General features: G+C 43.1%; 1 protein-coding gene across 6 annotated transcripts in view; it reads right to left on the minus strand.

Moving 5' to 3' along the window:
• The window catches only part of STAG2 (STAG2 cohesin complex component), an 81,424-nt gene extending 61,454 nt beyond the window's left edge, over window positions 1-19,970 (minus strand). For 3 of the 6 annotated variants that reach the window (XM_061598550.1, XM_061598551.1, XM_061598552.1), the window contains exon 1: window positions 19,504-19,970. The gene's annotated coding sequence lies outside the window, so the exon portion shown is untranslated. Of the gene's footprint in view, window positions 1-2,274; window positions 2,370-5,074; window positions 5,196-17,787; window positions 17,866-19,503 lie in introns of those variants that run through there. The other 3 variants (XM_061598555.1, XM_061598556.1, XM_061598553.1) reach the window with 3 other exon arrangements.
• Window positions 19,971-21,842: the final 1,872 nt, after the last annotated feature.

Below are 21,842 nucleotides of genomic sequence, written 5' to 3' on the forward strand. Positions count from 1 at the left end.
TAAAAGATGAATACTTCACATTTGAATTATTTGAGAATTCTTGGGTGAATGCCAACTATCTCTATACTTTATTGTTTCTGGGAGTCATCTTCCATATTTTATGGTGAGTTGGTGAAGTGCAGCACCTAGCTTGCAGCTTGCCATTCTTTCCACTGGACACTTAAAGTGTTCTATTATGATTTTCAAGGCTACAGTGTTAATACCACTAAATTATAAATTTCTCCTTATACAAAGTGACCATTCAAGTCCAAGCTATCATAGTACATAAGAAAAGGTGTAACTGAACATCTATACTACTTTTAAAGATGCTGGAACCTGCCCTGAGCCTTCAAGGCAAAAACAACAATAATAAATAATTGACAGGCAATTTGTGGGTGTCCAGAAGGGATGTTTTGACCAGAGGCCTGAGAAATTTGAACTTTAATTTTAGGTTACCAGATTGTTCATTTGCATCTCATTAGAAGGCAAAATTGTAGTGAGCTGGAACTGGAACATTGGCGGAGGGGGAAGAAAAGTAACAAAATATAAATTTGGGATTACCTAGTTCTCACTAGTACCCATCTAAAGCTACTGCATAATCAATACTGAATCTAGTTTGTTCACTCCTACCGCAATTTTGTGTGGTCTTCTATCTCATTACAGAGTCCCCTAATCTTCAGTGCGCTTTATATATGTTGTCAGCATTGTATAGACGGAGGAAATAGCAATTCTAATAAAAATTCCTCTAAAATATGGGGCTTGAATTTGAGTGTTTAGTGAACATTCGCAGTTCCATGAACAGTCTTAAAAACTTGTCTTATCTCAGTGCATTATCACTTTTGCCATAGAGAATCCCAACTTCTCACCCATCACTGGCCCACAATAAATCATGGGACAATGTGCATTAAAATGTTCATATTTGAAGGTAATTGCCAAAGTGACATGATAATATAGGCAAAGGACACTTTCTGAAAACAACCTAGTACAGCTACTGTTCTATAATCTTCTGTCACATGGTGCATTTACTGCTGCCCAAAGTCTAGCTAGAACAGGGATGGCTAACCCCCAGTTTGGGTGCCTGATTCAGCCCCCCATGCACATTTTTCTGGCTCGCTAAGTAAGAGTTCACTAATTTTGGTGGTAAAGGCATAGCACAAGGGTGGGCAAAGTCCAGCTCCCTGATGGGGATGTAAATTGGTTTCTTCCCAATCATCAAATTGATCTTCTGGTTCCAAATCAGCTGATGCAGCAGGACTGTATGTTTGTGCACACATGTGCATGGTAGTGGTCACACCCGTCACTGGCATGCAGCTCCAGAGAGTTGACGAAGAGTGAATGTGGCCCTTGGGACAAAAAAAGGGTACCCACCACTGACCTAAGACCAACAACCAATGACCATACATACAAGACCAAATGTATTATAAAGCATTGCTAAACACTCTTCCTAAAGGCACAGATCCACAAATGTACTTGCCAACACATCATTGGTGCACATATTAGTATTCCGAGATCTCCCAACATTTATAAGTATCTGAAAGACTTTGAAAGTCCAAGCTATCCAAGAATTTAGTTTTCTTAGTACACTGACTAGAAAGCCCTAAAAGTAGTACTGTTACTCTACATCTGTTATAGGACCAAACACTTGTTCAAAGCTGGGAAAGAGCAGGGACTTGCTCTCAGAGTTGCAGTAAGCCATAGAGGTGCTGGAGTGCCTCCAAAGCTCCATGTCAGCATGACATCAGAGGAAAGAACTCATCTTTCACCCTCAGATCTAGCAACATTAGGCAACAAATCATACCAACTTCAATTCATCCTCCCTGTAACTTGAAGGAGCTTAAAGAACTGAGTTCGATCCTCCCTCCCTTGAGTGATTTTGGTCCTAGAAATCATTGGTTTCGTTTTTGGACTCCCTAGAAGCTACAGTCTTACCGTTTTTGTTCACCAAGGATGATACTATAAATCACACCTAAAAACATCCCTTAACAACACTGTTACCTTGATTCACTATGATAAAGGTAGGCTTTTAGAAGCATTTCCCTAACTGGATGAGAATCACAAGTACAAACAAGTACCATACGTATGTTCCTTTCTCTGATCATCAGGATGGAGCCCATTTAAGAAGGTTGAAATTCTACAGATCACCTGTGTAGGAAAGGAGTGGGGCACAAGATACAGCTCCCTGCTCACTTTTCCCCCAAACAAGAGCTCAACAGTATTTTAACTATTTTCATATGGTTCTCCATACCCAGTCTTGCCTGCTCCATACACTATTGGATCAGCACATGTATATTTTACCTCTTAGTGCCTGACGTTCTAGTGCAGCAAGAAGCCATCTGTTCTACACACTATTTTCATCAGCTAAGATCATAAATTTGCTTGCTGTCCATTAGCTGTAAGGAAGAGATGGCAAGAGGAAACTGCAAATTGACTGCAACAAATTGGCTATAGAAATCATGACAATAACACATCTTAGCTTAATTTTCTCCTTCAAGCTAAGCAAGATCTTCTGTCAGCATACACATATTTCTTGAGAGCCACAAGTATGGATTCTCAAGGCAAGGTTCTGCTATGCATACAATTAACATCAACTGTATATTTCACAGCAGCAACACCTGCTTGGAAGTTTCTAGCCCTCAACTGGCTTAAATAGTGACCACCAAAGGCCCCCTAAACAGAAAAATCTTATACTGGTAGTAAAACCAATAATATTTTTGACAATCCTTTCACAGTTGCAGGGCTGCCATCAGGAAAAAAAACTCTGAACATGTAATTCAAATATAGTGCAGAGATAGCACCATTGTGGGAACTCTTGCCTAAATTACTGGTCACAGATACAGTTTTCCTGATTGATGATGATACACTATTACCAAGGACAGAGGTAATCAGCCAAATCAGATCAAGGTGCTAAATGGAAATGGAATACAGGAGTCAAGAACCAGAAAATCACTCAACAAGCAGGCATAAGCAGCAACTAGTAGCAGAGGAAAGCAAAGTATACAGGGGTAGCCAAAATGGTGCCCTCCAGATGTTGTTGGACTACACCTTTAATCAGTCCCTGATAACATGACTAATGGATGATGAAAGTTTTAGTCCAATAACATCTGGAAGGGAGGGCACAGTGTTGGCTATGCTGATATAAATGAACACACTCCAACATTTAACCTTCACATAAGGCCCAATAACTGTTCCAGAAGTATTTATACTTGAAAGTTCAGCAAGGTCCTGTAGGAGCAGAGTTATCCTGTTATCCTGGACTTTGGAAAATGCTACATGCAAGCCAAGTATTGGTGTGCCTGGATGGCAAACCAAGAAAAGCACTGGGATATCACAATCAAAGGTCCTGGTTCAACCCCATCACCAATCAGGATTAACTCCACAGTGGGTCCGGACTCTGGGTGAGCTTGGCAGACACTCTGAACACCACCAACACAGAGCTTTGGTCAAAGGGAAGATCCGCAAGATGGGCTACTAAGCCTGTATAAGAACATCAGTAACTCAGACCAAGTCACATGAGAATCACAACTTGTATATCTAAAATATTTCCAGGTCAGGCTTATTCTCTAATCAGAGCAACAAGAGGGCTCAACACAGGAATACAGAAGAGAGGAAGCTGCCTTATACCAGTTCAGAGTTCATTTACCTTAGTACTGTCTACAGTAGACTGACTGGCAACTGACCAAAAGTTTCAGTCAGGAGTCTTTCCTAGCCCTACCTGAAATTGCCAGGGATTGAACCTGGGACCATGTGCAAAGTATAAGCTCTACTACTAAACTACAATCCTTCAGTTTATGTTTTGTTCTTCCCTGTCTAATCCAGCAGGGTTCTCAAATTCTAACATCAGGAACCACAAGTGATAGCATTCTCTTGAGGAATACAGAAGTCAAGTCAAGCCATTTAAGCATCCTTTGAACAGCAGCCACAGAAAGAAATATTATACGGGGAGGTGTACTAGAATACGGGCAGATAAATTCCAAAACCTCCATATTAAGACAATATCTTTGTTAGGCCAGCCAAAGTATCACAAAATAGCATGCAAGCTTTCAAGTTGTCCAGAATTCTTCACTGGGCTAGATATTAAGAAAAAAAGGGGGGGTGGAGGAAAAACTCTCAGATGGTAACGCCATGAGTCTGCATGTGGTAAGAGCCTTCAAACAGGATGTGGGAGGAGATCAGGCATTCAAATAAGGCTCTTTTAGGTGCCATGCAGGTATCAGGCTACACCAAGGCTTACTGGGGGAAAAGAAACATTAACCATTGCTGATTCCCCATCTTTGGAGATAGATCTGGATAACAGCCAGTTTCTGTGTGTCAATCCTTAGGCAGAATACAAAGGTTCTTTGATAGGTGGGTAACAGAAATTAAGAGAAACTAAGCAGTCATAATATTAACAAAAGTGGAAATTAATTTTAGGAGTGCTAGGTAAAAAAAAATCAATAGAAGCCAAAGTGGGTAATTTTACTTAGCAGTCGGAGGACATGTTTCCTCAGAGAATAAAGTTCCATCTTCAGGTAATATAAGATCCTTCTCCAGTTTAGGATCCCGCTGTTGAATGACTATATTCAATATATTCCAGGTTTACTATCAAGCCTGCTAAAAAGTTCTAAAGAACGCAAAAGCTCAAGCTTTTTGTTGGCCTAATAAGGGTACTTCTCTAATTCCTCTAATTTTTTCTTATGGTCCATCACAGCTATCTTCACTCTGTGTGACTGTCAGACAAGTAATCCCATTTACTATGATGCAAACTGATAAGACTTTCAATCTTTTCCCAATGCCATGTTTCCTTTTTTAAAAAGATGAGATTAAATTCTGTATAAAACCAAAGATCCTTCAGCGCTGCTCACTAAAGAACTGAATAAAGATGTTGTGCTTTCTAGACATAAAAAGCCAGTACGTTACTAAAGCAGTTAAAATTTGCTTGAGACACAGTTTGAATGAACAGAATTCTTCCCATTTCTTTTTTCAATGGTCTGGAACTTCTTAGCACAATCACTGAAGAAGAAAAACCAGTCACAGAATGTTATCAGTACAGCTGCTCCAATGTACTGCTGTACCAAATAACTAAAGTGACACAAGTATTTCACAAAGCTGAACATACCTCTTGGGTGTAATTAATGCAACTCTGTATTAAGTGGAGCATAGATAGAGGCTTCCTGACTTCCAAGTTCCAGGAAGATGTGATCTCCTTTGTGCAGTCCAATATTTCTCCAAACCTTGGTTGCACTGTGTACTGCTGGAAACTGTTGCAGAAGCACAAAGCAATTTGCATTTCTATATCTTCCCTTTCCAATCTTTTCCAATTGGGGGGGGGAGGGGAAAGCATATTGCAGACCCCTTTGTACTTATTGGTCTTCCCTGAAGCCCCAGGATGTGCTGCACTTTTAACTTCTGGTCCTCTACGAGAGCCACATTGCTCTTTGGCATTTTTAAATAAAAGCTACCTATTAGGTAAAAGAGAAACAAACGAACAAAAAACACAAGATTAGCCCTCCACCATCCCTGATAATTGACCATGTTGACTAAGGCTGATGACAGCAGGGAGTTAAACATCTGAAAAGTTGATAAGCCCTTCCTTAGATAAAGTCATATTAAAGATGTGCAATTTTCCCCATTACTGGCCTTGTTAAATAACTCCTTAAAAGTTACTAGCCTGCAAAACAATAAAAATTAAAAATACTAGCCTGCTGGAGGGCTGGCAGAGGAGGGATGGAGAGCTTCTTCCTTCTTCCAGCAGCTTGCTCCATTTCTATGGTAGGCACAGACAAGAGAGCAGCCCACTTGGTTTCTGTGCTTGGGCAAAGAGGACAGATTGAACAGTCTGTCCCTCCTCCACCAAACCACTCAAGTCACCTACATGAAATTTCTTATCACCTACAGTTACAAGTTTGTGCATCATCATGGCTTAAAATCAAGTAACATGCTATTGTTTCATGTTCCAACATGTTACTATTCCCACAGTTTCAGTTAGCAATATTAATGCCTGTTTATGTGGAAATGCAAAATATGTCAGTGAGGGACTTGTGCAAAAATATGTCTTCCAGAGCTTATCATTTGAAGTGAAAAAATGATAGCTTTGTGATAATGGCATACTTCAAGGAGCTCTGACTTTTGTATGTGTGATTACTTAAAAACTGTAACATTACTTTCAGTATACAGTAACAATCACTAGTTATTTTACCCATGAAATTCCCAAAAGATGAGCCCTTATATTCTATGCCAAGTTCACAAAAACAGGAGTATTAGGTCAACATCTTAAACAGGATTTTATTTTCTGAATGTACTAAATATGCAAGCACAATTAGTGAAGATTTTGTATATATTAATGTTGGAATAATTCCAACTGTAATTGTACAGAAATAAAAGCAAGAATAGAAAGATCATTTCAAATTATAACGATTCTAGTTAAAATTTTCACAAGTTACTGACACTAGAATAGCAAAAAAAAAATCAAAGAGGTTTATGTTTATGGTACCATTTGTACTCAAGGCATGTTGAGAAAAGAACCAATAACCATCATAGCATATTCCTTCTTTACTCTCAAGGAATCCAAGATTCAAGCTTGTACAGGTATCCACAATCCACTCACCAGCCCAACACAAAAACAATTGCCCCTGGCATTCAGGCAAGCAGCACAGCTTTCCTACCCAGTTCCCTTTTGTTCTGCATCTTAAGAGTACTTAAGAAACAGCACGACTCTTCCAAGCAATAGGATCAATTCCTGTTGGTTTTTCTGTTATCCATACCTCACTGCAATTGAAAGAAGACTATACCTCTCTGCATGTGCCAGAGAACTATGGGGAGGGTGATAGCTATAAATAATGGTTGACTGGTAAACCAAGCAAAACCTTTTAGACCCCCTGGAACTCAACACATTGTCTTCCTCCCTATAGAATTTCCTTTACATATTCATTTTCATACAAACACTGGGCCTAGGCTGTTTTGTAGAGAGAGAGACACTATAAAAACTAGAAGCTCTAGTCCGCTGCACATCACTTGCTTTTTCTTTAACTGTGTGGAGCAAATATATATTAAACATCCAAGTACTGAAGTGAACAAGGTTCTCCAGGTCTTTTGCCAGTAACTTAATAATGGGTCAGTATCTCCATAAGAACATCAAAATTACAATTCATACAGCACAGCTTTTTCTCCAGGTATCAGCAAACTAGACACCACAAAGAAGCTGAGGACGACATGATGGCAACATGCAGTGTCTGCAGCCAGCCTATAGGATCTTTTAGTCAGATGTGCTTACATCTATCATGGGTAATACCCCATATCTCCCATCAGCCCCAGCCAGCATGGCCAATAGTTGAACATGATGGGAATTGCAGTCCGTCAACATCTGGAGAACGTATTAGCTATACTAGTGGAAGAGAACTGGAAACCGATTGCCCCTAGACTAAGGAAGCAGAGGATTTCACAGGTTTCAGAGTATCATTGTCCTTGCTACCGTATCAATCAATAAAAGAATTTCAGTTGTTCCTGGCTGGAGAAATTTGTGTTAGATAATATGGAACCTTATGATGTGGAGCTACAGCCTGCAAGTTCCAATGTGACAGCACATCTCACTTCCACCCCAACAGAGAAATATGTGAGTTTGTCACATTTGAGGTCAGAACACTAGGGCCAGGGTTTTTTTGGGGGGGCAGGGGAAGGGGAAAGGAGTGTCTTCCCTATTACAAATGACCTGTGCATTAAAATCATCAGATGTCCTGCTCACTGTCATGCCCATGCTAGAGGCAGGGAAGACAGTGATATTGGGGAAGGCAGTGCCATTGGGGAAGGCAGTGCCACTGGGGAAGGCGTCCTCAGTAATGGCCCCTTATCATTGGAATTCCATTCCAAATTCCGTCTGATCAGTCCCTACTACAGAAATCTTCAAGAAAGTGAAGTCATTATTATTTGAAGGCATTTTTATTTGCCTGGGCATTTGGATCCTGACATATTTTTTCTGTGTGAGGTTCTGAGAGTGCTATCATCACTACTGCTTACTATATTTTATTTATTTGTTGGTTTAAAAGTGATTTTACTCCCAATTATGGCATTTTAGTAATTGATTCTGTAAGATGCTCTGTGCTCTATATTGAAGAAAAGGTGGGAAAGAAGTCTATAAAAATTAAGTAAGAATTATATCACACTGGAGTCAGACAAGACACTGTCCACTAATGAATCACACACTAGCACCATGCTTCTGTTTTCAGCAAGCAACTTGTTAGAGAGGCTTAAGTGCTGATGGGGCTTGTGAAGGAATAAGGAACAGCGCTGACATCAGGATGCACCAGTCTGAATCCTGAGTGAACAGGTGCAAGGCCAAGAAGACATTTACAGCTTGACAGTCAGCCAGGGAAAGCCCCAGGCCTTTTGTGGGCTGGGATATAAAAACTCATATGTGACAACTAGGGAAAATTCTTAAAGTCAGGGAAGAGGCAATAAACAGCATCCAAATACAGTCACATAATAGTGCTGAGTAAATAGGAAGCCTCTATGTGTAGCAGGAATTTAGTGGAATCATTAGACGGATCGCCACTCCAGCTCCATGCTCTAATGCTACAGAAATTTTGAAGCAAGAAGAGACTATGCCCAGCCTATATATCAGGAAGGCATAAATTGGTGGCTTAAGTACCGTGGGATAGGAGAGAAGACTTGAGTGTGGGCTGTCCTTCCCTTCACCACCAGAGAACACATAACATCAAGTCCTTTCCCTCAGTTAAGTTAAACCAAGGAATTCCGGCCTGGGCAATTCCTGGCCATAATCTTTGTGGAGCTGGGGTCTTGAGGAAGGGCATGGCTAGAATAAAGCTGTCCACCCCAAGTGGAGCTAAATGCTCATAAGAAGTCATAGTAAAATAATGCATAGGTCTGAAGGCACATGAGGCCAGCTCTCTGCTGAAGCTAAGCAGGGTCATGTCTGGCCAGTGCCTGGATGGGAGACCACCTGGGAGCCATATGTAAGCCGCCTTGGGTTTCTAGCATGGAAAGAAAGGCGGGGTCTAAATGTAATAAATAAATTACATGAACAAACAAAAGGAGATGTAGGAGACGTGACAGAAGCAGGAATTCCAACAGCTTCATAATCCATTCCTGTAAGCAAACTGGAGAGACATTTCAGAGGATTATAGAAACACAAACATCTGGGTGAATGGATCACTGTAATTGAGAAAACAAATTAATAAATATTCTGCAGTGTCAATGTTTGCTAAGGATTTTAATTAATAAAGCAGATAGATGAATGGAATGTACACTTACCACTTTGGCAGGTAACACAGTCCTAATATGGTAGAAATACACTGCAGAATGGATTTATAAATCAGGGGTGGCTAACCTGCCATTCAGGGGCTCAGTTCAGCCCCCCCCCCGCACATATTTATGCCCCCACCTGATTTTGATAGAAGCAGTAGCAGTAACAAAAAGGAAAGAAAATCGAAGTAAACACAGTGCTAGGGTGGATGGAGCTCAGGACCCTGAGCTGCCCCCTACCTAGTCATCAGATGGATAATTTGATGAGCGGAGAGGCAGTGATAAATCCCTCCTCAACTATCTATACAGATTAGTTGAGGTGGGGGACTGTGTGCTGTACATGCAAGAGTATGGGGTGGCCACCCAGAAGGCAAGGGTGAATGCAGGCCTCAGGCTAAGTAACTTTAGTCAACCCTGTTATAGATAGAAATATTTGGCCTAGAACTCACATGTTTATTCAGGTGGCTGCGGTAGCCAGGAGTGCTTTTGGCCAGCTGAAACTGGTCTACCAGCTGCGTCAGTTCCTGGAAGCAGTTGACTTGGCCACAGTGCATGCATTGGTGTCATTGAGGCTTGACTACTGTAATGCACTCTATGTGGGGCTGCCTTTGAAAACGGTTCAGAAATTACAGTTGATTCAAAATGCAGCACCCAGAATGTTAACTGAAACATGGTGTAGAGAACATATCACCCCTGTGCTTTATCGATTCCATTGGCTCCTAATTTGTATCCAGGCCCAATTCAAAGTGCTGGTTTTGACCTTTAAAGCCCTAAACGGTCTTGAACCAGTGTACCTAAGGGACCGCTTATGTCCATATGTACCCGGGATTTAAGATCATCTCCCTCTGGTCTCCTCTGCGTGCCTGGAATGAAAGATGTTAGACTGACAGGCACATGAGAGACAGCCTTTTCAGCTGTGGCCCCCAAGCTCTGGAATACCCTACCCCAAGAAGCCCACTCTGGTCCCTCCCTGATGGTTTTCCAGAGACTTTTGAAAACCATCTTGTTCCGGAGATCCTTTGGGAAGGACTGATGGGAGAGCCTGAGACTGTTTTTTTATGCTTTTTAATTTAATGTTTACTTTTTAGTCCCTTTGGTACCATTCCCCTATATATGTGTGTGTATATATACACACACACATATAGTATTTTATGTATTTAAATTTACTTTAATGTTTTTTTTTTATTGTGCACAATTTTATTATGTATGTGTGCGATTTTATTGTAAGCCACCGTGAGTGCACTAATATAGGATAGAAGGATGGGATGGAAATATTTTAAATAAAAAAAATACAATAAATTAGGTCTAGGATACCTTAAGGACCATCTGTACCATTACATCCCAGCTTGATTACTGACATCATCTGGAGGAGACAGAGGCACAAATGGCTTCAATTAGAAGTCAGGCATTTAGTGTTGCCAGTCCCATGCTGTGGAATACTCTTCCAGCAGACATGCAGCAGGAATCTCAATTGACTTTCAGGCATCGCTTGAAGACCTTTTTATGCTGACAGGCCTATGTAGCTACTTAAAATTTTCTTGATTAGCTAGTTAATTTAATGACTTTGTACTGTTTTTATGGTGTTTTATTGTACTTGAATATATTGTACACTGTCTTGATATTTTATATGAGTTGGCAATATATAAATATTTTTATAAATAAAAATGGAAATATTATTAACCCTCAAATCTTTTTAATATACAGTATCTATATGCTACTCAAATACAATGGAATCCTTAAAGTTGTAGCTGGAAATAAAGATAATATCTGTTCCAATAATTACTCCAATTTAATTTAAAAGCAGATTTTATTGGTACAACAGTAAAAAAAATAGTCTAACAAAATAGAATTAACTAAATTTTTTACTGGGCTATCAGGAAACCCTGAAAGAGGAAACAAGTATATATGCATAAGTGAAGTACTGGTCATATAGCAAATAGAAGGGATATAGTGTACCCCAGTAGCCAAATCCTAATAAATCTCCACACCATTCAAACAACATTACAAACAATAAATCAGTGTTGCAAATTTGCATAACTCCCATGTCATGATAAAACCAATGTGAAGTAAAAATGACCCCCTAGGATAAAATTTACTTTGCAATGGGTCAAATGAGTATATATAAGAATATAAAAGTACAAAAACAGGGGGAAAAAACTACACTGGTACTCTTCAAATTGTATAACCACACCAAAAAAGGAATTCATGCTACAAACAAAACTGTTTCCCTACTCTATTTAAGAGGCTGCTGGAAATACAATAGACCACAATTTGCTTATGCATTTGATAACTGAAATTAATGGGAAAGTGAAATTAAGTCAGACCTTAATAGTTTAATATGTTAAATGCAATTTTAAAAACCTGAAAGGAGAGAGAGAGGAAGCATTATAGCACAACTGACCCCAACTGTTGCAGATTACATGGAATAGGAAGTGGCTGAGGCTTCCTAAAAAAAATTGAAATATTTCAAACAGCTGCTGGGATCAACAACACCCCATTAGCTTGGGAGGATTAAGACAGAGAGAAACAAACAGCTAGTACGTTGCAATAGCCATTTGGTTAAAACAAAATAAGGGGCTTTGTTTCTTAAATTAGTTTTTTTTCCACATAATTGCTACAGAGCTCTTCTTGAGTACTGCAAAATAAAGTGCACACTGAATTCTGCTGTAGTATATGTATCATTGTTTTGGGGCACAGAATGTATTAGCCATTGCTGATTGTAATTTAAAACACCTGCGGAACATAGGGAGTGTAAGATTACTCAATAATGGGCAAAACAAACTTGCGGTTTGAGAACATGCCTATAGCCAACAGATATTTCTATCAAACTTTAAAAAGCAGGGAAATTGGGCAGCTATAGTGACTACACCAGGGCAGCAGGAGACCTGATTATTTATTTATTTATTTTATTTAATCTATATACCGCCCTAAGACCGAAGGCTCTCTGGGCGGTGTACATAAAAGGTAAAAGCAAGCACAATATATAAATACAATAAATACAATAACTCAAGAAACAAAAACACACAAACAATACGAAAACCAAACAACATCCAGAATACAACATAGTAATAAAATACTGTAAAAATACACTTTAAAATGCCTGGGAGTATAAAAAGGTTTTCACCTGGCGCCGAAAAGATAGCAGCGACGGCGCCAGGCGCACCTGATCTCCTCTCTGAAATACTGTACTGCCCTACAAATGTGTAAAAATGCAAAAATGCAAAAAAAACACCATGGCTAGGATAGGCAAAACTGACCATGGAGCAGGAGGAGGGGAAGAGGAGAGGAGAGAGAAGGAAGAAGGGGGGAGAAGGGAGCAGAAGGAGTGGAGGGGGAGGAGTGAAGGAAGGGGGAGGGAAGGGGCAAAAGGGAGTGGATGGGAAGGAGGGCAAGTTTGATCATTTGCATGCTTATTGAGTTCAATGGGACTTACTCCTGTGCAATCATTCTTGAAAATGAAATGGACTGCCTTCAAGTCAATTCCGACTTATGGCCACCCTATGAATAGGGTTTTTCATGGTAAGCGGTATTCAGAGGTGGTTTATCATTGCTGTCCTCTGATGCTGAGAGGCAGTGACTGGCCCAAGGTCACCCAGTGAATTTCATGGCTGTGTGGGGATTCTAACCCTGATCTCCCAGGTTGTAGTCCTAGGATAGGTAAAAATGACCAAGGGGGAGGAGGGCAGAGGAAGGGGGAAGGAGGGGGAAGGGGGAGGAGGAGGGGGAAGGGGGAGGAGGAGGGGGAAGAAGGGGATGGGGAGGGGATTGGGAGAGAAGGGGCAAAAGGGAGGGAATAGGAGGGAAGGGCAGGTTTGATCATTTGCATGCTTTTTGAGTTCAGTGGGATTTACTCCTGTGCAATCATGCTTAGGATAGGCGAAACTGACTTGGGGGAGGGGCAGAGAGGGGAGGGGGAGAGCCGGAACGGAAGGGGGAGGAAGGAAGGGGGAGGGGAGGAGATTGGATGGGTGGGCACCGGGCAGAGGGGAAGCCCCTTTCCTTTCCAAAAAAGGAAACAGTGAACAGTATCATTCTTTTTCAGCGTTTCCCCCACCTTTTTATTCTACAGCAGGCACATGTAGCCTCCCACCCAAATTTAAACCAAAGCTGTCCCTGGCCACATCCACAGCAGACCTTTATTTTACGTTACAGTCATGGCTTCTCCCAAAGAATCCTGGGAAGTGTAGTTAGTGAAGGGTGCTGAGAGTTGCTAGGAGACACCCTATTCCCCTCACAGAGATACAATCCCCAGAAGAGGGGCTGAATGTTAAACCACTCTGGCCACTGGAGCTCTGTCAGGGGAATAGGAGTCTCCTCTCAGCCCCCTTCACAAACTATACTTCCCAGGATTCTTTGAGGGAAGCCATGACTCTCTAAAGTGAAATAAAGGCCTGGTGTGGGTGTGGCCCTGATTAGGCAAGTCCAGCAGCTGTGAGCCTGGCTTTTAGAACACTGACAGTTGGTCCTTACTGAGCATGCCAAGCCTGATCATTGAGTTCAATGCTAAATTTCTTAAATTAATTAAAAATCAGCCAGGCATTTTTTTTTAACTTTAAAGCTGCAGAAGATGAAGGTCAGAGTATGGAGCAAAGTCAGTAATAGGATTACAGGTACTCTGTGAACATGGCTGGTTTTTAATGAATTTCAACAGATTATGAGAACTCTGACAGAAAAAAATCCAAAAGGGCTCTGGTTTCTCTCTCTCTCTTTTTATACTTTGAACTCGATTCTCTGTTTTGTGTATCACCATGAAAATTTAGAGGGTTGTGAAGCAAGCTTTTCTGAGTTCAGGACTATAAGTTTTGTAAGGTTTTGTTTTGAAATGAGCTTATGGGAAGGACCAGAATGGCATGGGGGTATTTTCAATTTAACATTGCGGAATGTAAAAAATCCATGCTGACTACAGTATACAGCCACTCTTGTGGCTGTATAATACATTAAAAATATAATGAAAAAATGTAGCCTACTTTAACGAAGGATAACACAAAACTTCACAGGACTACCACAGTTCTAGATATTCAGCTTTAGCAAAGCATGAGGAAGACATTTCAATAGAATATGCGTCTTCTAATATGATACCCACATCCCAAAGCTGCTTGCGCAAAACACAGGGGTTTTTTTTTTAAAAAACTTCTCTTACAGCTGAATATAACGGCCTATGTATTCAAAGCAAGCTGTCCTACACCCATGCCAGTAATCACTTCATACATTTAGAACCTAGAATGGCACTCTACATTACCAATCTTGAACCATTTTACTGTAGTAGGAATGGCTGTTGACCGCATCAGTAATTCCTCCCACATCAACTGCAAGCACAACAGAAAGTAATAGAAAGCCACTGTGATGTAATTGTTGTAGAGTGCTGATCTCAAAGCAGGAAGACCTGCTTCAGAAGTCCCCTTACCCAAGAGATGATTTTAGGCTAGTCACTTGCATCTCACAGGGCTCATGTGCGGATAAAAAGGAAGGCTTTGTAAACCACCCAAATAACTTTTAAGGAAGGGTGAAATTAAAATTAAATTGAGAAAAGAGAAACTGGCATAAAAGTGTACCACAAAGCTTCCCATACATGAAAGGTATCTTTCCTATCACACATTATTATCTGATCTCGCAATAAATGTATATTTTCTTTTCCCCCCTGTAAATTCAAGAAAGTTGCATAATCTGAGGAGAAATTATTTCCCATCACAACTACCACATGTATTGGGAGAAAAGAAGGATATAGATTTAAAGAACAAATACTAACTGTTATGAACTTACTAATCAGAAACTGATAAATGTGAGCATAAGTTTGAAGTCACTGGCTGCCAATCCAGAAGGGTGATCCTGTATGTTTGGAATGAAGTTGGGGGGAAATACTGACTGAAATAAGTATACCAGCAGAGAGACAGTCCTGGGCAGAGCAAAAATAGTTCATGTGGAAATTCAGCAGCATCCTAACTGCTTGAGGCCAAGGTGTGTGGGGTGGGTGGTGTAAGCCATCATTTTCTGCTCTTCCATTCGACTCCAATGGGGTGAATTTAGTTGCAGCTGCATTTTGGGTGATATATGTTACATAGAGCTCTACAAAAGGGGCCAGTTAGGACACAGTATAACTGTTTATCCCATTCCCCACTCCAGCATGCCTATTCCCCACTCTTGACACAGCCCTTTTCTGCCCTCTACACCAGCCTTTCCCAACCAGTGTGCCTCCAGATGTTGTTGGACCACAATTCCCATCTTTCCTGACCATTGGCAATGCTAGCTGAGGCTGATGGGAGTTGTGGTCCAACAACATCTGGAGGTACACTGGTTGGGAAAGGCTGCTCTACACCAATGCAATCTCCACTATCTTGTCTTATGCCAGAAGCGCCTCAGCCGGTGTAAGTTATTTACAACAATTCAAAGTAAGCTCAGCCCGGGGGGGGGGAGCATAATAATAACATCCTAGCTTCTCCCACCTGGCAGATCTGAGGTTAGAACTGCACTAACAATTCTGCTCCAGAGCTAATCTCTGGATGAAGGTTCTTTATATTTGCATAACAAAGTTCTGAAGGAAGAGACATTTAATCTGTACAAACTAGCAATAGTTTGTTTCTTCTAGGACCCACAAACACAGAAAAATACCCCTAGTTTCATCAGTAGTTTTATTTCTCACAAAATACAAAGGGTAGTCATGTTAGTCTGTTCCAGCAAGAACTAATAATATGGCGGCAATCCTACAGACTAACTCATTTATTGTGGCACAGGCTTCTGTGGATCAGATCTCACTTTGTCAGATCTGACCAAGCAGGCTCTGGTTCACAAAAGCTTATGCCACAATAAATAGGTTCATCTATAATGTGGCTATATTGGTGCCTCTTAGTTATTTTTACCCACAAAACTGAATACTACTTCACAAAAATCAATAAGTACTCCAGAATTGCCGAACTAATAATTTTTGTAACACTTTGTAAAAAACATATGTGATACCACAGTTAAAACCAAGTGTTACATGATGTCAAAAATGGCCTTAGTTTGAGGCTATTAAGACATCAGCCTACAAACAGTAGACTAGTGAATAGTTGGCACTATTTTCTTTTTGCTTGTTTAGGCTTAAGAGAAGGAAAACAGGAAGAAATGAACAAAGGAGTGATAAAGAAAGGGTAGTGGTGGAAAAGAGTGTCAAAGAGAGAAAAAGAGCAAAGAGAAGCACACAGTATAATCTTAAAAGTGGGTCATATTTCAGGTTGGGATAATACAGGCCCTGGATCTCAAAACATGGATTTTTATTGCTCTGTGGAAGTAAAAACATTGTCAATCACCTAGTTTGCTGAGAAACATTTAACTGTTTTGTAAACAATATACAAGATCTAAGTCAGAGTCCCTTTAGTCCGCTATACAGGAGAGATAACTTTTAGCCTTCAAACCTTGGAGATTATGTCTCTCTGGCAAAACTTCCCAAATCTATACCAATCATACATAGCTCACAGCATACACAGTCTTATTTAAAACGTTCTACTGTGTCCCACAGGGTCCCACTCGCTAGATGAAGTCCAAGACGGCTGCTAAATATGCAAAACTCCGAGTGCTTTTGTCAGCAGCCCCAAGGTGTGGATTGAAGTATCACTCTTTAAGCACCGTGCCTTCAGGGAGTAGGCCTTAAAACCTACATCACTTTGCCTGCAAACCCGAATGATTTATTGTAAGAAACACACGTGTTCGGAGCACACCCAACCATGTTTACAAATCTAGTTTCCTTCCCAAGTGCACTTAACCCTGCTGTGTTCCTGCCAAGAACAGGAGACTCGATTCCTTCTCCTTGTTAGGCTGACCAATCCGAGAAAGCCGGGGGAGGGGGGGTGAGTGATTTCTGCGAACATGAAAACACAGGCGGCACCGAGTAGGCCCCATCATTAGGAACTGCGTGTGACGCACTTCGGTAACCCGACTCCCCGTCCGCCCATCCACTCCCGCGGTACTGGCAGTAAAGAAAAGAAACCCTCCTTCCCGCAAGAAGACGGCGGCAACAGAGGATTTTATTCAGCGGGTAACCTCCGCAAAACCCACCAGAGGCTCGGAGGAGAGCGGAGATAAGCCGGCATCTCCAGGAGGAAAGGGGCCGAGTCAAGCCACGGCTAGAATGAAACAAACATGGGGTGTGGCAGCCAAAAGCACCTCCTTCCTCACCGCAGGAAGGGAACTACCGAATAAGGGCTACAGCCGCGGTGTGCAAAGCCTCGAGGGCAGCGGCCCTCGGGGAGACCCACAACTGCTTAGAACTATGGGCAAGTTGATCGATACCGTGCCCTCTCCACCCCCACGAATATTCAAAGAGCCCACAAGGGGATCCAGCTCGGATCGTAACAAGTCAACTGAAAACGCAAAAGGCAGCAGTGGCGGTAAAGCCAACTCATTTTAAAATCCAGGAAGACCAAGTCCATGTAAGACACAGACCCCAAAAAATCCAGGGGGGGGGGACTCACCGACTTTCCTTCCTTGAGGCTACTTCGCCATTCCGCCGTACACTTTCACACACACCCTATCAACATACAGGGAGACACTAAAATGCCAGCTCCTCCTAAACACCTCTGAGAAAGTGAGGACACTTCCTACCTTGATGGCAATCGGCTCAGTTTCTGTGAATGCTGAGAGAAGATGCGGGGGTGGGGGGCGACAGGAGAGTAGCTAAAACAAAAGTGGCGCCAAAAAAAAAAGAGCACACCACCCTAAACCATTAAACAGCCTCCTTCCGCCCCTTCTTCCCCTCCCACCCGGCAGTAACCCAGCGGGGTTTCCAGTAGCACGGCAAAAAGTCACTGGAACATGGATTTGATCACCACCACCACCACCACCTCTTGAAAGTGGCCACCATAAAACAAAAGGCGGAGAAGGAGACAACGTGTCTAGGGTTACAATCCTGTGCACGTTCACTTGTGAGTAAAGCCTCCCTGGATACAGGGCAACTTCCTTCTGTGGAAGCAGGTTCAAAGGCTCGGCCTGTACGTCCTCCACACTTTCCAGGCGCCCAGGTGGAAGCGCACAAGAAACAAAATCCAATTACCACCACGTACCCCCCCACACACACAGCAGCCCCTTTTATTTTATCATCCTCGATGCGAATGAAAAACTCCAGGAAAAGTTCCTGCCACAGAGAGAGACAGGAGCGCTCCCTTCTTCAGCGCTCCCCTTTTCCAATATATCGCATCCCCCCCTTTTTTTAGCTAAAGTCACGAGGAGGACAAGAAAAGTTGTAGGTCAAAGTTTGTGGTACAAACCAGGCATGTGCCTGCTAGTAAGTTTGTCAAGTTCCCAATGCCCAATGTACACAAAAGAACGCTACATCTGAAGCAAAGTCTGCCTATCCCCCCCATCTTTCTACGTCTCTAGTGTGGGGTGAGGAGAGAGAAAAGAAATGCCACTATTTTTTTAAAAAAACCCTTTCTGATTTTCTTGCTGTCAAATGTGTCTTTACAACCACCCCGCTTGGCTTTCTCCCACAGAAAAGCGACAAGTCTGACTCGCCTTCCCTTGTTTACTTAGGGTCTAGGATTGGGGGGGGGAGGGCAGAATTAAAAAATTAAAATAGGGACCATTTCTAATAGTACCCCCCTCTTTCCACCCACCCACCTCTCACCTCCTTATTCCCCCCCCAATACACACTCGCTGAAATCCTCCATCTTGCCAGCGGCACCAGCAGCCCTATTACATCCGCCTTCATTCCCTATCCTAGCAGCTCCCCGTTTTCCCCCCTTTCTTCCCCCAACAGGATGGGGGGGGAGAGGGAGAAGGAACGAGGCTCCATTTTATTTGCGCCCAGCTGCGGGGCATAGGCCTTTTCACTCTTCGGTTTTGGGGGGGAGGGAGAGAGAGAGAGAGGAAGCAATTTAGGTCGGGGGCAACGTGTACGGGGCTTGGGGGGGGCGTCCCTCTTTAGGGCGCCGAGTTCCTGTCTCCCTCCTTTCCACCACCGCTACGACCCGTCCCGTCCCGTCCCGTCCCCCCCGGCAAGGGAGGGCCAGGAATGAGGGAGGGAGTCGTATGTGTGTTTTTCTCCCCCTCGCTCGGCCCGCGTCCTCCATCTTGCCTGCGCTACGAGTTTCCCCTCAGACTCGAGCTGGTGAGGCCTGCCCTAGATAGCGTACAGATACATATACAGTCAGTATTGTTATTACCGCCGGCCGCTCTCAATACATCCACGCACCCCCGCCCCAACACACACGCGCGCCCCTCCCCCCATATCATTATTTTTTCTTTTTAAAACTTCCCCTCAGAATTATTTTTTTAAAAAAATAAAAGTTCCAGAAGCTTCTACGCCACAATTGAACTTACCTCACTCGGCAGGCCTTGACTGGCGGTGACTGGGCTCCTTAGGCCTTGCGCGCCTTTTTTTAATTATTATTATTATTCCTCGCTTCTTTCCTCTCTCCCTCTCTGTCTTGCCCCTCTTGCCTTCCTCTCCTTTTTTTTCCGCCTCCTCTCACTTCCAAGGCCAAACAACTCGGCTCGGGTCGACCCCTTACCTTCAAGGCCACCTCGGCGGGAGAAAAAAGGGGCCTAGGAAAAAGGCCGAGAAGGATGTGGGGGGGGTCTCTCGAGCGGAGCGTTGCGGGGGGGAAGGGAACGAAACGGGCGGATTATTTAATTTGGCGGCGGCGCTGGGGATTGTTTGGGGTGTTCGCAGCTCGGCGGCTGGAGAGCGAATGGAGGGCGCAGGCGCCACCTGGCGGCCACCGAGCACGCTGTGATCCGCTGGGCCTAGAGCGGCATCTGCCGGAAGGACTCGGAAATACAGGGGGGGGAGGACAGCCATCTATATACTGTACAGAACGGCGCTTCGTTCTCCATCCGGGCTGGAGAAGAACGGGGTAAACAAGGTGCCGCGCATGCGCGGCTGGTGCAATCTCCCCTCTCCCTACGTCATCACTCCCATCGAACCCGCCCCTGGCTGTTCCGCGCCGCGTACGGGGGAGGCTCGAGTCGGCACGTATCGCCCAGCGGAGGAGGAGCCCGTGCAAATATTAATGCATAGGGTGGGACATTCACATCCCGGCGACCCTCTGCAGCCCCAAGGGCAAAAGAAGCGAGGAGATTGACGGGGCGACCCCATGGGCGCTTGCTGGGAAGTCAGTAACCTGGATCTTAACAGGACTTAAGCAAACGCCGTAAGAATCAGGCGCTTACTCTGAAGCAAGCCCCGCTGAACTTCTCAGGACTTGCTTCTGAGTAAACGCGGCTTGGGTCAACGTGCATCGTTCTTGCGAGCCAATATGCAGGCTTGCTTTGGAGCAAATACTGTTGGAACTCGGTAGGATTTGCTTTTAAATAAGCACGCTTCGGTTCAGGCTGCACATCCGCGGCTGTGCCGTGCATGCTTACTTGGGAGTATGTCCCACTGAACTCAGCAGGGCTTGCTTGTGAGTAAAATATGCTGTTGGGGTGGGGGGGAACCGAGATTGTAACTTGCTGTGATCGTGTGCACACTTAATTGGCAATAAGGAATCCTCCGATTTCCTGTTTTATCTGCTTTTATATGCCTTTATATTGCTGTTTTGTTGGTTTTAGGTTTGTTTATTTACTTACTTGATTTATATCTCGCCCTTCCTCCCAGTAGGTTGTACTTCTATTTTAATTATATTGTTTGGGTTGTATCCAGTGTTAGGCCTACTCAGAGTAGACCCACTGAAATTAATGAACATAGCTAAGTTGGGTCCTTCAATTTCAGTGGGTCTACTCTTGAGTAAAGCCTAGTTGGAGACACTTTGCTTCTTGAGTAGACATGGTTATGATCAGGATGCTCTAATCCTGTGCATGTTTACATGGGAGTAAGCCCCACTATAGCACTTACTTCTGTATCAACATGGGTAATAATCAGGCTGTAGGGTTGCTGCTATCCTATATAACTTACTTTTATTTATTAGTTGCATTTGTATCCTGCCTTTCCTCCATTTCCCTCTAGGTGGTACACATAAAATGAAATGGACTGCCTTCAAGTCGATTCAGACTTACCGGCAACCTTATGAATAGGACTGTCATGGTAAGCGGTATTCCGAGGTGGTTTATCGTTGCTGTCCTTTGAGGCTGAGAGGCAGTGACTGGCCCAAGGTCACCCAGTGAGCTTCATGGCTGTGTGGGGATTCAAACCCTGGTCTCCCAGGTTGTAGTCCAACACCTTAACCACTACACCACACTGCCTCTCTAAGTATGTGGTACACATACTCCCCATTTATCCTCAAAACAACCCTGTGAGGTAGATTAGGCTGAAAGATATCTACTGGCCCAAGGTTACCCACTGTACTTAATGGCTGAGTGGGGGATTTGAATTTAGGTCTCCTCCCTTATGCTAGTCTGACGCTAACTGCTACATCACTCTATCTCTTTATTAAATCCTGTTGCTTCATTTAAAGAGGTCCTCCCCCACTTCCCACAACCTTGAGTCCTTTAGGATGATTGCCCTTTATCATTAGGACTCTGATTCTATTATGGCTGCACCATTGTAGTTTGATCCAGGAATTGTTCCCTAACAACTGAAAACACGCAGTGGCCTCCAAAACCGCACCCAGTTTGAGGAAGTTGCATGCAAGAATGTGGCAACTCCGCCTTGAAAGTCTCTTACTCTGTTATTACACTGTGACCTGATAGGGTTCATAAGTGGCTAAAGCTACTCTGTG

The sequence above is a fragment of the Rhineura floridana genome, chromosome 16 (genome assembly GCF_030035675.1).
Source record: "Rhineura floridana isolate rRhiFlo1 chromosome 16, rRhiFlo1.hap2, whole genome shotgun sequence".
NCBI classification, from domain to species: domain Eukaryota; kingdom Metazoa; phylum Chordata; class Lepidosauria; order Squamata; family Rhineuridae; genus Rhineura; species Rhineura floridana.